This window comes from Castor canadensis, chromosome 12 (genome assembly GCF_047511655.1).
Source record: "Castor canadensis chromosome 12, mCasCan1.hap1v2, whole genome shotgun sequence".
Classification (NCBI taxonomy): Eukaryota; Metazoa; Chordata; class Mammalia; order Rodentia; family Castoridae; genus Castor; species Castor canadensis.
Window position 1 is genome coordinate 44,555,895 of NC_133397.1, and position 14,473 is coordinate 44,570,367.

Here is a 14,473-nt window from a genome sequence, read left to right on the forward strand (position 1 = left end):
AAACTAAGACATTAAATTCTATCTGTTCCATCTTTGTCTCTATCTGGCCACACAGCTAGTGAAGTCAATTTACTTTTCTACGTCAACCTGCTCCCTTACAGGAGGGTATTGGACTTAATGTGGTTTGAGACAGCTTTTACTTTCTAAGACTAAATAGCTATCCTTAACTCAACCAGCAAAAATGCTTTGTCTTTCTTATTATGCATATGTCCTTTCTTCAACAAAATCAGTGATAAGGGCAGAACAGGACCTCCCTGAAACTGAGGAGGGGAAAAAGGGAATGGTGGGGGAGGGGGGCAGGGTGGAGAAATGACCCAAACAATGTATGCACATGTAAATAAATAAACAACAGCAACAAAAAATAAGACTAAATGGTTCTGTGGGAGGCATGGCTAAATCTCATGTGATATGTCTCTTTTTGTCTTCCAGGACCCTATTATTAGGCAGGACCACATGACTAATTCTAGCCAATGGACTCTCAGACATGACAAAGGTCACTTCTAGGCAGAAACACAGAAGAGTGGGTTGAGGTTTCCATGAATGCTCGTCCATTGTCACAGTGAACAAGGAGGTCATCCCACATGATATAGCCTCATCCAGTGGACCATCTATTGGCCTAGGTCCCCGAATAACAAAAGAAACAAAGTTCTCCTACAGATCATGCTGGGCATATGTGATGAGAAGTAAGTCTTTGCTATCACCAGCCACTGAGGTGTTGGGGCTAGACAATCCTAAACATTAAATGTTCTTTAAATTATTTCTAAATATGGCACATTTCCCCATTCTTTTATTCCTAGCTATGCAAGGAGGTCATTTTTTAAATCAGGACTACTGCTAGTTTATAAAAACAATTTGTAATAGCGATCACATACTGAATAGTGAAATAACGTGATTTTGGAAACTTTATAGCTGCATGGGATCATACAATCTGGAAGGGTTAGTTGTTACAATTCATTCAGGCATCTCATTTTAAAGATAGAGACATTGTGGCCAAAAGAAGCAGCAGTGACATAGACAAGTGAGAGCTTAGTGCTATTCAAAAACCATATGTATGGTGGTATATGCCTGCAATCCCAGCAGTTGGGAGGCAGAGGCAAAAAGATATCAAATTCGAGTCCAGCCTGAATTTGATATAGTGAGACCCTGTCTCATTAAAAAAAAATCATCTGTATAAGTAAAGTCTTAAAGTTCATCTTGTTTCTCTAAAATATAGTAAGACTAATTCTGTACTCAGAATGAAGTCATGTTTCCACATGTAGGATTCTAAGATGACTTAAAAATTTTAAACGTTTTTTCATTAATTTTTTGAGGTGGATATATTAGTATCTTTCCAAAACTTAAAATGTCCCTATTTTATTTGAAAAAGAGATTCAGTTTGACATTTATTCCCTCTCCTCAGGCTCATGACAGCTGACTTCTAAAAACAAGCCAGTTGGTTCTTTAAAATTGAAAAGTAGAAATAGAGAATCCCTTAAAACTATCATATATAAAAAATAGACATTTCCAAGATTGAAACAAAATCTGTGAAGGATAATTTTTTGTTTTGTTTTGTTTTTCGAGATAGAGTCTTGCTACATAGCCCAGGCTGACTTTGAACTCAAGATCCTCCTGCTTCATTGTCCCAAATGCTGGGATTATAGGCATGAACTATGGTAAAGACAATTTTGAATTGAGGTCACTCAGTTTAAAATTTGTCCATATTAGATTATATTTCCTCAATGACATAACAACTTAGTGGCAGAACAAAGACTGATAATTTGTATGTTAATAATTTAATAATTTTTTATTCAATTCTAACCACTGCTGTGTAAATGTGTAGTTAAACTCTACTCAGGTTTATGGTGGATTATCTTGCAAAGATTTCCTAGCCTGCTGTACTAGGGTAGGTTACTCTGTGACTTTATAATACAGTATTTTTCTTTCTTTGAACTTTTCACGATTTGAAATCCTTGTTTGTAATTAGTAAGCAAGTACTTCATAAATGGATGAGGAATTTAATTAATCAGTTGTTCTTTACATGTGAAATTTCTTCTGCTGCTACACTGTGTTCTAGATTGCTCCATCTAGAAATACAAATTATTTCTTAAATTGTTGACATTGATTTTCTGAGTAGTACAGAGACAATGGAAAAATAGTGACATATCCTCCATATTAGTTTAAGTCAAGCTTTTTTTTTTCCAAAGTACGTTCCCTCATAGCAAGCAATAAAAGTGGTTAGTAACTACAGTGACATTGGAAAATAGACGAGTGTAGTCTCTTTATTTTTCTTGTGTGAACTTGCTTGTCACTGACAAAGCAAATGAAAAGCTGGATTGGCATGCTGTAAATTGCATAAAATAATTAATTACTATAATTAAAAACTGTTAAATATTTCAAAGTATTCCTGACATCAGAAAGCTGCTTGTTCCCAGAGCCTATGAAAGAGAACAGTATTAAATGAAAAAAAGTCTTTCTCTGCTTGTCAGATACAACTTGAAATTTTAGAATTACCTGCACAGAAGGAAAAACTACTGGTTTCCTTTATCTACACTTCACCCTTCCAAGACAGTGTTCCTAGTTTTATCTTTCTGGAACATACAGTCAACCAGATCCCATTACTCCCCTGTTCAAAACCTTCAAAGACTATTCTGTGAATAAGGTAAATCCAAATGACCCAGGCTACTGCACATCTCTCTATAAAATGATGACAGATTTGTGATTTGTTTTTCTTTCCCTAAATCCAAATCTATAATCCTCATATCTCTTAGCTCTCTGTCTTTTTGCCATATTCTTTCCCTTTCTTTATGTGGCCCTCTCCTCTTATTCCCTATCACCAGTTAGAAGTAATCCCTCATTTGAATTTCTCTGAAATATTTATTTATTTATTCATTTACTTACTTATTTATTTGCAATATGGAGTTTGAATTCAGGGTTTTGTGCTTGCTATGAAAGCACTCTACCAATTGAGCCCTATTTTTGCTTTAGTTTTTATTGTTCTTCTAGGTTCTCACTTCTCCTGGGCTGGTCACAAATCTTCAGCCTTACATCTCCACCTCCAGTATAGCTGGGATTGCAACTGTGAGCTATGATGCCTGGCTATCTCTGAAGTTATTAACTGTACTTTCCATTTATGCTTCATCTTTGGGTTCACATAGTGCTAGGTAGAATGCTTTGTACATTGTAAGTACTCAGTAATATATAATAAATAAGGGCATAAATTATGATGGAAACTTTTGAAAACTAGCTCAGATATACTGAGAGGGGAAAACAATTTAACGCATAAAAACCCCAGATTTTAAATACATTTGGGGATTATGAAATTTTTATAAAGTGAGATTTCAGGATAAGCAAAGTAAAATAGAGAAACATTTTTCTTCAATTACCATTAGCAAGCATGGCAAAGGGAAAAAAGTCTTATTTTAAGATCTGTCAAAATTCTAATATAAGTGATATTAAATTTATAATAAATTTAAAATCACTAAATTGAGCAGTCTATGCAGATATGGAAGGTGAAAACTGGTATGATTCATGACAGATAAAATCCGTATTTAAAAAAATTTTTCTCTTTCTTCCACAGCAGCAAATTCTCTATTAGTTAAATTTTAATTTAATGTGATACAATAATCAGGAGGAAACCCTTTTCCTATTTAGTGCAATGATGATTTGTAAAAGCCTATCCAGAGAAACACTTCAAAGAGCTGAGTCCTTACTGTATTTGACAAGATAGGAAAAAGTCAGGTTTAGGATCACAAACAATAAACTGGCAGACAAACCAGTGTGAAAAAGGCAGTGTTCTCTATCAAAAATGATAATTTAAGGGGGAAAAGTGAAAAAAAAATTGGAAATATTAAAGTCAACATATAGAGTAGAATCTAACTTCTTTTAACACAGAGATTCTTTCAGGAATGACAAATGTGAATCCATATGAATTTTAGCATTACAAACTGATATTAATTTAGACAAGTGTCAAATATTTTGTTCTATTCCTTGATTATTTTGCTTGATTATTTTTCTTAGATCATACATGCAAAATTACAGATATAAGTTTGCCTGTGTATTTTTTACTAAAGCTTTTGGTCAAACAAACTCTAAAATAAGGAGAGACTGGCTTTCTTGCTTCAGGTAACGTCTCCTATGAGAGGTAGGAAGCTTGTCACACTCTTGAGTCACAGAAGTAACATCCTCTTGATCTATCTTTTCAAGTTTTGGGCAGATACTTCAAAATCTGAAATTCTGGAGATTAAACATTGAGGCACAAAAATAGGTTTATACTTCTTAAGATTCATTATCTATACTCTCTCTCTCTTTCTTTCTCTCTCTGTGCCTGAATGAATGACTGTTTTCATTGATGTAAGAGCATTGATTTAATTTGCAGAGCCGAGGACATCATTATTTGTAGCTTCAGATAAAGCATTTCAAAAGAAAGTTCTTTTAAAACCTCAGAACTTTTAACTTTCCCCATCATTATTCCAAAGTTCAAAATCAAACGTGAACTCTGACTTAAAAAAAGTTTTTCTGTTATAGACTATGATTTCCCACAAGTTCTAGACTTAATAATCATTTTATGTTATGTCTTTAATTGGGAAAGATTCCATTTTTAAAAATCTTTGGGGAATTTACTGGCACTGTCATGGCTATCCTGTTTGAACTGATTAAATTTAAATCTTTGAAGAATGTTTCACTTTTGGGTTTAAATGTTCCCAACTCACATAAGTTCGCAATTGTATACATGACGATGAATTCCACTATAAATATAGGTACTTACTTGCATAATTCCAATGCCCACTAAATGGAGAATTATAATTTTCTTACTTATAATAAAAGTCAATACTGTATCAGAATTGCTGATAATTGGCATTAACATATTAGAATTCAAATCTGTCCATTTCTTTCAATGACCACTGCTATTACCTTAAGAGACAATCAGCTCTTCTTTATGGATAGGTACAAAGTTTCCCAAGTCTTGAAAATTTGTCATACATTCTTTAATCTTAATCCAAAATAAGTTACTTAAACACAAATTCAAATACATCACCTCCTTGCTTTCTCTCATACTTACTTCTTGCTAGGATAATGTCTAAGCTGTTTACAAAGGTAGGCAAGTCCTTAATGAGATGTGGTCTTTGTGGATGTCTTCAGGACAGGGACTGTCACTCAGCCACTGTTGTACCTCTAGTGTCAAGTGAAGTGACTAGCAATCTTAAGCACATGCTTAGGGTGCAATGAACATTTGTGGAATGATTATTGAATGAGTCATGATAGTAAAATAATCTTACTTGGTACATTTTTAAATATATTGTTTCCATCATTAAAAAAATCCTCTGGTAACAGCTATATCTTTCTCTTTATATTTACACTTTTTGTGAAGAGGAGTTTTATCATTCTTAGGTACTACACATTCCTATGTATTTATTGAGGTTTTCCTATGATGGATATTGTTGTGTATATACCTTGTCATTTTATTGTTTGCTAAAAATTTATATATTTATATATATATAATTTACTAAAGTCCAAGATTAATTGTTATTTTAATCTTAATTTAAAACAATATAAAGATGCTAGAACACCTTAATTTATATCTTCCTGCACTTGATTTATATACTCTTGCCCAATAATTTAGATTTTATTTTACTTTGCATTTTTAATTTCATAAATTTGATATCACAAGTATGGTTAAATAATCAATACTTGTTTCAATTTATTCACATAGTTATTAAGTTCCTAATTTTCATATTACTTGTCTAATTATTTTTTTCCTGAAGTTCACTCCCTTAACAATCTCTCTAGTAAAATTCCGTTGGTATCAAAATCTATCAGTTATATCTTTGAAAAACTTATCAATTTTTTTGTAGTTTTTAAAGATTTTTGTTATGGATAAATAATTTGAGGTTAACAGTTATATTTTCTCAGATTGTCAAAGATATTAATTACCTGTTTTCTGGATGCCACTGTTGCTGTTAAGAAGTCAAGTAACAGTTTCTTTGACACTGATGGACAAGAATCTTCCTTTACTTTGGTACTTATTTTAAACTTTTTATTTTTATAAACTGTATTTTTTTTACAATTAAACACATATTAAATATAATTGTTCTTCTTTGATTTTATTAAGAGATTGCAAGTCCTTGGTTTTGTAGGTCTCTTTCTCTTCTCTGTTGCTACTGTAGGCTCTTGTTCACTCTGCCATCTGTCCCTATATATTTCACCAGTATTTATTGTGGTCTCAAATTCCTTCATCTGTTACAGCTCTTTGATGACTGCCTTAAAGTTGGCTTCATCCAAAGAAGGTTTGTATTTGAATCTGCCAAATGCTCGAGGGCACTAAAAATCTTAGATTCCATTTTTACCTTAAGGATTTTCAGACCAAATAAGAGACCAACTTTTGGTAAAAATTCCTCATGAATTCAAATGACACATTCAAATTTCATGGAATTTTTTTCAACTTATTTCCATTCTACCCAGAGCCGAGGTCGAGGCGGGCATTATTTTCCCTGTGCGTCTAGTGTATTTCTAGTTCACCGTTTGGAGCCCTAACTTGGCACAGGATCTTCTGCTAAGCATCTTGTTGCTATCTTCTGCACTATCATCAGTAAGAGGTTCATTGTCACTAGAGTTTGAAAGCAACATTAAGCACACAAGGGAGGTCTGAGAATAGGTAAGACATCTAAAGAACTAGATAGCATTTGTTGCCCTCAACGCAGAGAAACTAATGCAGATACTTTAAAGCAACTGAGGCCAATAGGAGAAGGGGACCAGGAACTAGAGAAAAGGTTAGATCAAAAAGAATTAACCTAGAAGGTAACACACACGCACAGGAAATTAATGTGAGTCAACTCCCTGTATAGCTATCCTTATCTTAACCAGCAAAAACCCTTGTTCCTTCCTATTATTGCTTATACTCTCTCTTCAACAAAATTAGAGATAAGGGCAAAATAGTTTCTGCTGGGTAGCAAGGGGTAAGGGGGGATAAAGGGGGGGACTAAAGGAGAGGGAGGGGAGAAGGGGGGAGAAATGACCCAAACATTGTATGCACATATGAATAAAATAAAAATTAAACAAAAATAGATAACACTGTTATATAAAACTCTTAGCAACATTATACCTTAAAAGATTCAGGAAGGAAAGTAAATTAAACTATCTTTTTTATAATAGCAAAAAATAAAAAATAAACTGACCTCAAGGCAAGCTTCTCTCTGTGAATTTCCACTTTTACTTTGTTTTGATGCCATTGAATATTGATTTTAAAATTTCTTCTCTGCTCATCAAAGCATGCAGAATGATTTGTTTTCATATATTTTAACCAACATTCTTAGTTATTTTTAGGAGGAGGTTATGTTTTTGGGTCACACTGTAGGAAAATAAATTCTTTATTCTTGTCTAGATCTTGTACCTATTATTATGAAGCTCCCAAGAGGTGCTTATAAAGCATCTCTACCTTCATGTCTCATAAGCATGAAGCTAAATAAAATGTTGTCCATAATCCATTGGTTAAAAACTTTCTATTTATTCATTCTCTTAGTTTATACTAAATTTTTCCCTCTGAATCATTCATGTGTTTAATTTATTCCAAAGACAACCCTCTGCCATTCTAGCTTCGTCCTTCTTGCCACCCTTAATTCAGGCCTGCAACCTACTTGTTTTTAGTGTCTTAAATAGGGAAGGGACACATGGCATTAAAATTTCAATCCAGATATTAAGAATTACTTAAGCTTACTAAGTCACCTTTTCCTCACTGAAAACATAATCTTTTTTCTAAAACTCAGGTCTGATCATGTCAAAATATAAAACAAAAAAGAAAAATCTTTAAAAAATTCCTACATATGTAAGAACCTGATCAAATTCTTTAGATTAGCCCTTCCCAAAGGTGTTATTCCTGTCTATTCCTCCAACCCCCCTACTTTCTGATATAGCCTGTATACTAGTAACAATTTTTTAAAATTACATTTTATACCTTTATCTCTTTTATCTGTTCACAATATCTTTATGCTATCTGGAAAAACTCTTCTTACTTTTTTAAGGTTAAAGACATGGATCTTTTTTGGGAGGAAGCAATTCCTGAATGCTTTTACTTTTTTAATTTTTCTGTTCTTTGTAAACAATGATGACTAATGTCTGTTAGAACACATATTGTATTCTGTTATAATTATTTGTGTAATAAATTTTATGAGAAAATGTGGATGTCTTAAATGTAAGGTTGTGCTTTTGTCTTCCTTAATACTGAATGCATGGACATTATTTACTGTAATTCAGTCAGTTATTCCTCATTTCATGACAGACTGATAGCAACATGTGACACTCTTTCAGATCATAGTGAGTTATGGCATACAAATAATATGACCCACCCTAGCTCATATCATCTGTCTTTCAGAGGTCAAAAACAACTCATCAAAATGTTGAACAAACTACATTTTACCCTTATTTCTTGTTAACCATAAAAGATTTTTATAAGAGCCAAAGTGAAATTTCAATCACAGATCTTTAATTGACAATAGTCACAACTATGCTTAAAAACATTTGCCCCTAAATTACAATATTATGTACTTTAGTTTTTACAATGAAAGTACCTAATTAAGTAGTTGTTAAGGCATGCTGATCCAGGAATTACATATTTTTATATCATGATTATCTATACTTCTGGGGAGAGTCATTATGTCTTGTTTTTACAACTGTTGTAATTCCCAACCTCCTAGTGAAATAGTGCCTGCCTATAACCTCAAAATACAGCAAAATTACCAACCCTAGCTCTGCTCTCAACTAAATGTAAACTTTGAATAGTTCATATTGCTTCTGGTTGCCTAATTTATAAAATGAGTATAGCATTGTTTATGCACCCTTCCTCCCAGGATTATTGTTAAGTATAATGAGACAATAAACATTGTTAAAACACTAGAAAAGTGACAAAACACATTAAAAAACATTTGAAGTATCTTATTTGACTACTTTTTTTTTAGCTGAAAGGTAATATATTATGCTTTCCTTTGATGGTTACTTATAAATAAGAAATTGGTTTTTAGCATTGTTGCTTTGACCATGTCACTTGTTATAAACAGGTATGAAAGTTGGAGAAAAGATTGTGAGAAGCCCATCAGAATCTATCTCCTTTAGCTTTACAGACAGTCAAATGACATTTAAACTATCAGGCAAATTTCATTTCAACTTCATAATTCCTTTTTTTGTGCTGGCATTTATTACTATACAAAGATGCTTGTAATAGAACTGCTTTGGCATGAGTATAGAGTAGTATTTCCTACTTTAGGTGATTTATCTGCGGATAAATTATTTTGATGTTAAATAGTCGTCTAACATCATTTGGCTTGTAGAATGTTTCTGTATTTCAAACCAAACCATCTTTCTTCATTAAGCATGGGATAGCTGCTCTAGATGAAAAGCATCCATTTCAGAATCCAGGTATTCTACTGCCCAGTGAGAGAGTTATAAGAAAGCTTGGAAAATGTCATCATCCTCAATTATTCTCTATTAGATTTTCTTAAGAAAAATCTGATACTACCATTTTTCTTTTATATTAGTGTACATTAATTGTGCAAAAGTGTTTCACCTTGGTATTTCCTTATACTCTTTGATCAGATTAAACCCTTCTATTGCTCTTTCCTTTCCCCATTCCCCTATTTTTAAAACAATTTTGAGTGGGTTTAATTATGCCAACTTCATACATAGACAGATGTACTTTGATATTATTCACCCTCCGTATTATCCCCACAGTTACTGCAGAACAACATTGTATAAGGATGCCATTTTCTTCTCATCCTCACCAACATTTGTGTTGTTTGTGTTCTAGATGATATGACTGAGGTGAGATTAAATATCACCATTGTTTTACTTTGCATTTCCTTTACAGCCAGGGATGTTGAATTATTTCTTCATGTATTTATTGGTCATTTGTACTTCTTTAGAGAATTTTCTGTTGAATTCATTTGCCCATTTATTAATTGGGGTTTTAGTTCTTTGAGAGTTTAGTTTTTTGAGTTCCTTGTATATTCTGGCTGTTAACCCTTTGTCATCTGAACAGCTGGCAAAGATTTTCTCTCATTCTGTAGGCTGACTCTTCATTCTAGTGACTATTTCCTTTGCTATGCAGAAGCTTCTTAGTTTGATATAATCCATTTGTCAATCCTTGTTCTTTTTGCTGAGCTATTGGACTCCTACTCAGGGAGTTGTTGTGTATACCTGTATCTTTCAGTGTTTTCCCTATGCTTTCCTGTAGTAGTTTCAAAGTTTCAGGTCTTATATTAAGGTCTTTAATCCATTTTGAATTGATTTTAGTACAGGACAAGAGACAAGGATCTAGTTTCAATCTTCTACATGTGGATATCCAGTTTTCCCATTACCATTTATTGAAGAGGCTGTCTTTTCTGCAACATATGTGTTTGACACCTTTGTCAAAAATCAGCTGGCTATAACTGTGTAGAATTATTTCTGGATCTTATGTTCTACTCCATTGGTTTATGTGTCTGTTTTTATGCCATACCATGCTATTTTTTGTTACTGTGTCTTTGTAGTGTAATTTAAAATCAGATATTGTGATACCTCCAGTGTTGCTCTTCTTGGTCAGGATTGTTTTGAATACCACAGGTCTTTTGTGCTTCTATATGAATTTTAGGATTGATTTTCTAGTTTTGCAAAATGTGACATTGGAATTTTGATGGGGATTGCATTGAATCTGTAGATTGGTTTCAGTAGAATAGCCATTTTCAGTATATCGATTCTGTGAATCCATGAACATAGGAGATCTTTTCAACTTCTAATATCTCACTTGATGTCATTCTTCAATGCTTTTAGTTTTCATTGTATACGTTTTACCTACTTAAATTTACTCCTAGGTATTTTTAAAGCTTTTATGAATGGGATTGTTTTCCTTGTATCTTTCTCAGCCTGTCCGCTGTTGGTATTTAGAAAAGCTACTGATTTTTGTATACTGATTGTCTATCCTGCTACTTTGCTGAGAGTGTTCAAGAGATCTAAGAGGTTTTTTTTGTGAAGGTTTTTTTTTTGTGTCTTTTATGTATAGGATCATATCATTTGCAAAAATGGTTAATTTTATTTCTTCCTTTCCTATGTGCATTCTTTTTATTTCTTTTTCTCACTTTTTGATCTGGCTAAAAAGTCTAGCACTAATTTGAATAAGACTGGAGAAAGAGGAAACCTTTGTCTTATTCCTAAGATTAGAGGAAATGATTTCAATTTTTTTCCACTTAGTGTGATATTTGCTATAGGTTTGTCATATGTAACCTTTATTATTTTGAGATATGTTTCTTCTATTCAGTTACTTCTAAGTTTTTATCATGGACAGATGTTGAATATTAGCAAAGGCTTTTTCTGCCTCTGTTGAGATGATCATGAAGTTTTCATTCTTGACTCTGTTTATGTGTGCCATATTACATGTTTATTTATGCATGTTGAATTCTATTTGTATCCATTGAATGCAACCAGCTTGATTATGGCATTTGATCATTTTAATGTGTTATTGGATTCAGGTTTCAAGCATTTGAGAATTTTTGCATCTACATTAATTAAGGAAATTGATGTGTAACTTTCTTTTTTTGTTGTGTTCTTAACCTGGTTTTAGTATTAGGGTAGTACTGGCATTATAGAAGGAGATTGGTGGTATTCCTACCCTTCATATTTTTTTAAACAGTTTGAGTCTTGACATTAAAGGCCTCACAGAATTCAGCAGTGAATCCATTTAGTCCTGGGTTTTTCTATTTGGAGATTATTACTGTTTCAAACTCATTACTCATTATAGATCTGGGTATTGTTTAGTAGATCATCCATATCTAAAAATTTATCAATTTCATCTAGATTTTCCAGTTTTTATGAAATATTAGCTTTCAAATTTCTCTAATGATCTTTCAAATTTCATTGGTATCTGTTTTCATCTCTAATTTTATTAATTTTTGTCTTTTCCCTTCTTGTTTGAAAGTTGCTTATCTTTCAAAGAACAACTCTTTGCTTTATTGATTCATTATATTGTTCTTCTAGTCATCATTTCATTAATCTCTGCCCTGATATTTATTGTTTCTTTCTATGTACTGGTTTGGGGCTTGGCTTTTTCTTGTTGTTCTAAGTTTGAGGTGCATAATTGTGTTGTTTATGTCTGATCTTTCTGATTTTCTAATGTAGGTACTCATGGCATGGTTTCATACTTTCCTCTTGGCACTGCTTTTTTGGGTCACACAAGTTCTGGAAGTTTGTGTTTTCATTTTCATTTGAACCTAGGAAATTTTATATGTCTTTCCTAATTTCTTCAATAACCCACTGATCATTCCAAAGTATGTTGGTCAGTCTCCATGTGTTTGAGTAGTAGTTTAAGTCCTTGATATAGATTTCTAATTTTTAACTCATTATAGTCTGTTAGGATAAGAAAATTATTTTGTTTTTTGTATTAAGACTTTTCTATGACTTAAGATGTGATTTATTTTGGAGAAAGTTTTGTGGACTGTTAAGAATACATAATCTACTGCTTTTGGATGGGATATTCACCCCATGGATGTCTGTTAAGTCCTGATGTGCTTTTGTTGATTTGTTATCTAGTTATTCTCGCTGTTGAGAAGAGTAGGGTGTTGAGATCACCCATTATTGATCTGGGCTTGTTGCTTTATGTACATTATCAACTTTCTTTTTAAATGAAATTTGGGGCACCAAACTTTGGTGTATATATATTTAGAATTGTACCTTCTTTTTTTTATTGTTGTGTTGGGTGAGGTACATTGGGACAATTACAAAAGTTCTTATGATATATCAAATAAATCACACTTGAATTCACCCTCTTCACCATTATCCTTTATTTCTTCTTCCTCCCCATTCCTGGAACAGTTTCAACAGGTATCATTTTTCCATTTACATGCATGTGTACACAGTGTTTGCACTATATTTGCCCTTCTCGTTTGTTTGTCCTCTTTATTAATGTATATTGACTTTTTTTATCTCCTCTGACTAACTTTTGCTTGAAATTTGCTTTGTCCAATATGAGTAAAGCTACTACATTTGGTTTTGACTTCTGTTTTTTTGGTATATCTTTTTTCCACCCTTTACTTTTGATCTCTGTTTGTGCATGTTTTTAATCCAGTCAACCAGTTTATTTCTTTTTATTGGAAAGTCAAGACAATTTACATTTAGGATTACTGTTTCTTGTAGTTCTTTTTTTTTTATTATTATTTCCAGATTTGATTCTAGTGCTGCCTATTTTTTTTCCTACATCATTATTCATCTCTGGGTTTTGTTGGTTTGCTAAGTTGAACATGTTTGATACTTTCCTAGTTCACATGGATTAATCTCCTACAATGCAGTATTGATAGACATGAATTGTTTTAGCTAATTCTTATCTTGGAAGTTACTTCTCCATCAAATTGAAGGATAACTTTGTTGACTATAGTAAGTCTTATTTAGCAGTTATTTTCTTTCAGAACTTGAAATATATTATTCCATGGTTTCCTGACTTTTAAGGCTTGTAGGAGGTGTGGGCTTATCTTGCAATTGAAAATGCCATTATGTTACCAGGGCCACTTGGCTTGGTATATGATCTTGTCTTCAGTCTCTGCTCCCCTTCCTGGGGAGTTGGCATGAGATTGGAACTGTTTGCTGGTTTTCTCTGTTGCTCTGTTTCTCCAAGTTTTTCTGCTGTCTTCTCATCTTTTCTGTGATTCTCAATGCTCTTACTCATTCTCTTTTCAGAATACAGTTTATCCTTGTGTTATCTTATGTGTTATTCATGGAGTCAAAACAACTGATGTTTCTAACCTGCCACCTTTTTTCTTCTAAATGCACCTACACCAGCATCATGAGTCATAGATGAACACTTCTGTCAATGAATTTTCTTCTCTGTGGGATACCATTTGGTCAGTGTAAGCTGTCAGCTTAGATCTAACTCTTTCTGTACTTCTGAACATATGGAGTGCAAGTTAAGTCCCTAGGCACAATTCAAGGATGTCATTTGGTCTTGATGTTGTAAGAAGGAATTTTCTTCCAATGTCAGTGAAGATGATCAGCTTCCAACATTGCTTATTCTTCATAATGTTCAAATGACTTCTAATAGTAATATCTATCATGCAGTTAGTAGAACAATGCTTGATTATAATTTTATTAACAAAATTTATCTACTGATACATAACCTGGCCATTAGTTACTTTAGTTAATAGCTAAGATTGATCATCTGTCCATATTAATTATAAATAAAGTGATCATTTGAAGTGCAGTATTTAGAATTTGGAATCAAGGCCTACCTGAACAATTTCTTTTGTGCATTTTGAATGAATTATGATGCATTTGATTTGTTCTTTTGTTTGGTTAATTCCCAAGTAATTAACAGGTTGCATTAATTGGCTTGTCAAGACATTAATTTAATTCAAAATTTAATCATGACAAATAATACTGATTGAAAATAATGATTGAACTCATTAACCTCTTATTCATAATGTAACTGTTTTCATAGTCCATACCATTTTTACTGTCAATCTAGTTATTTTTAAAGTTATATTTTAAA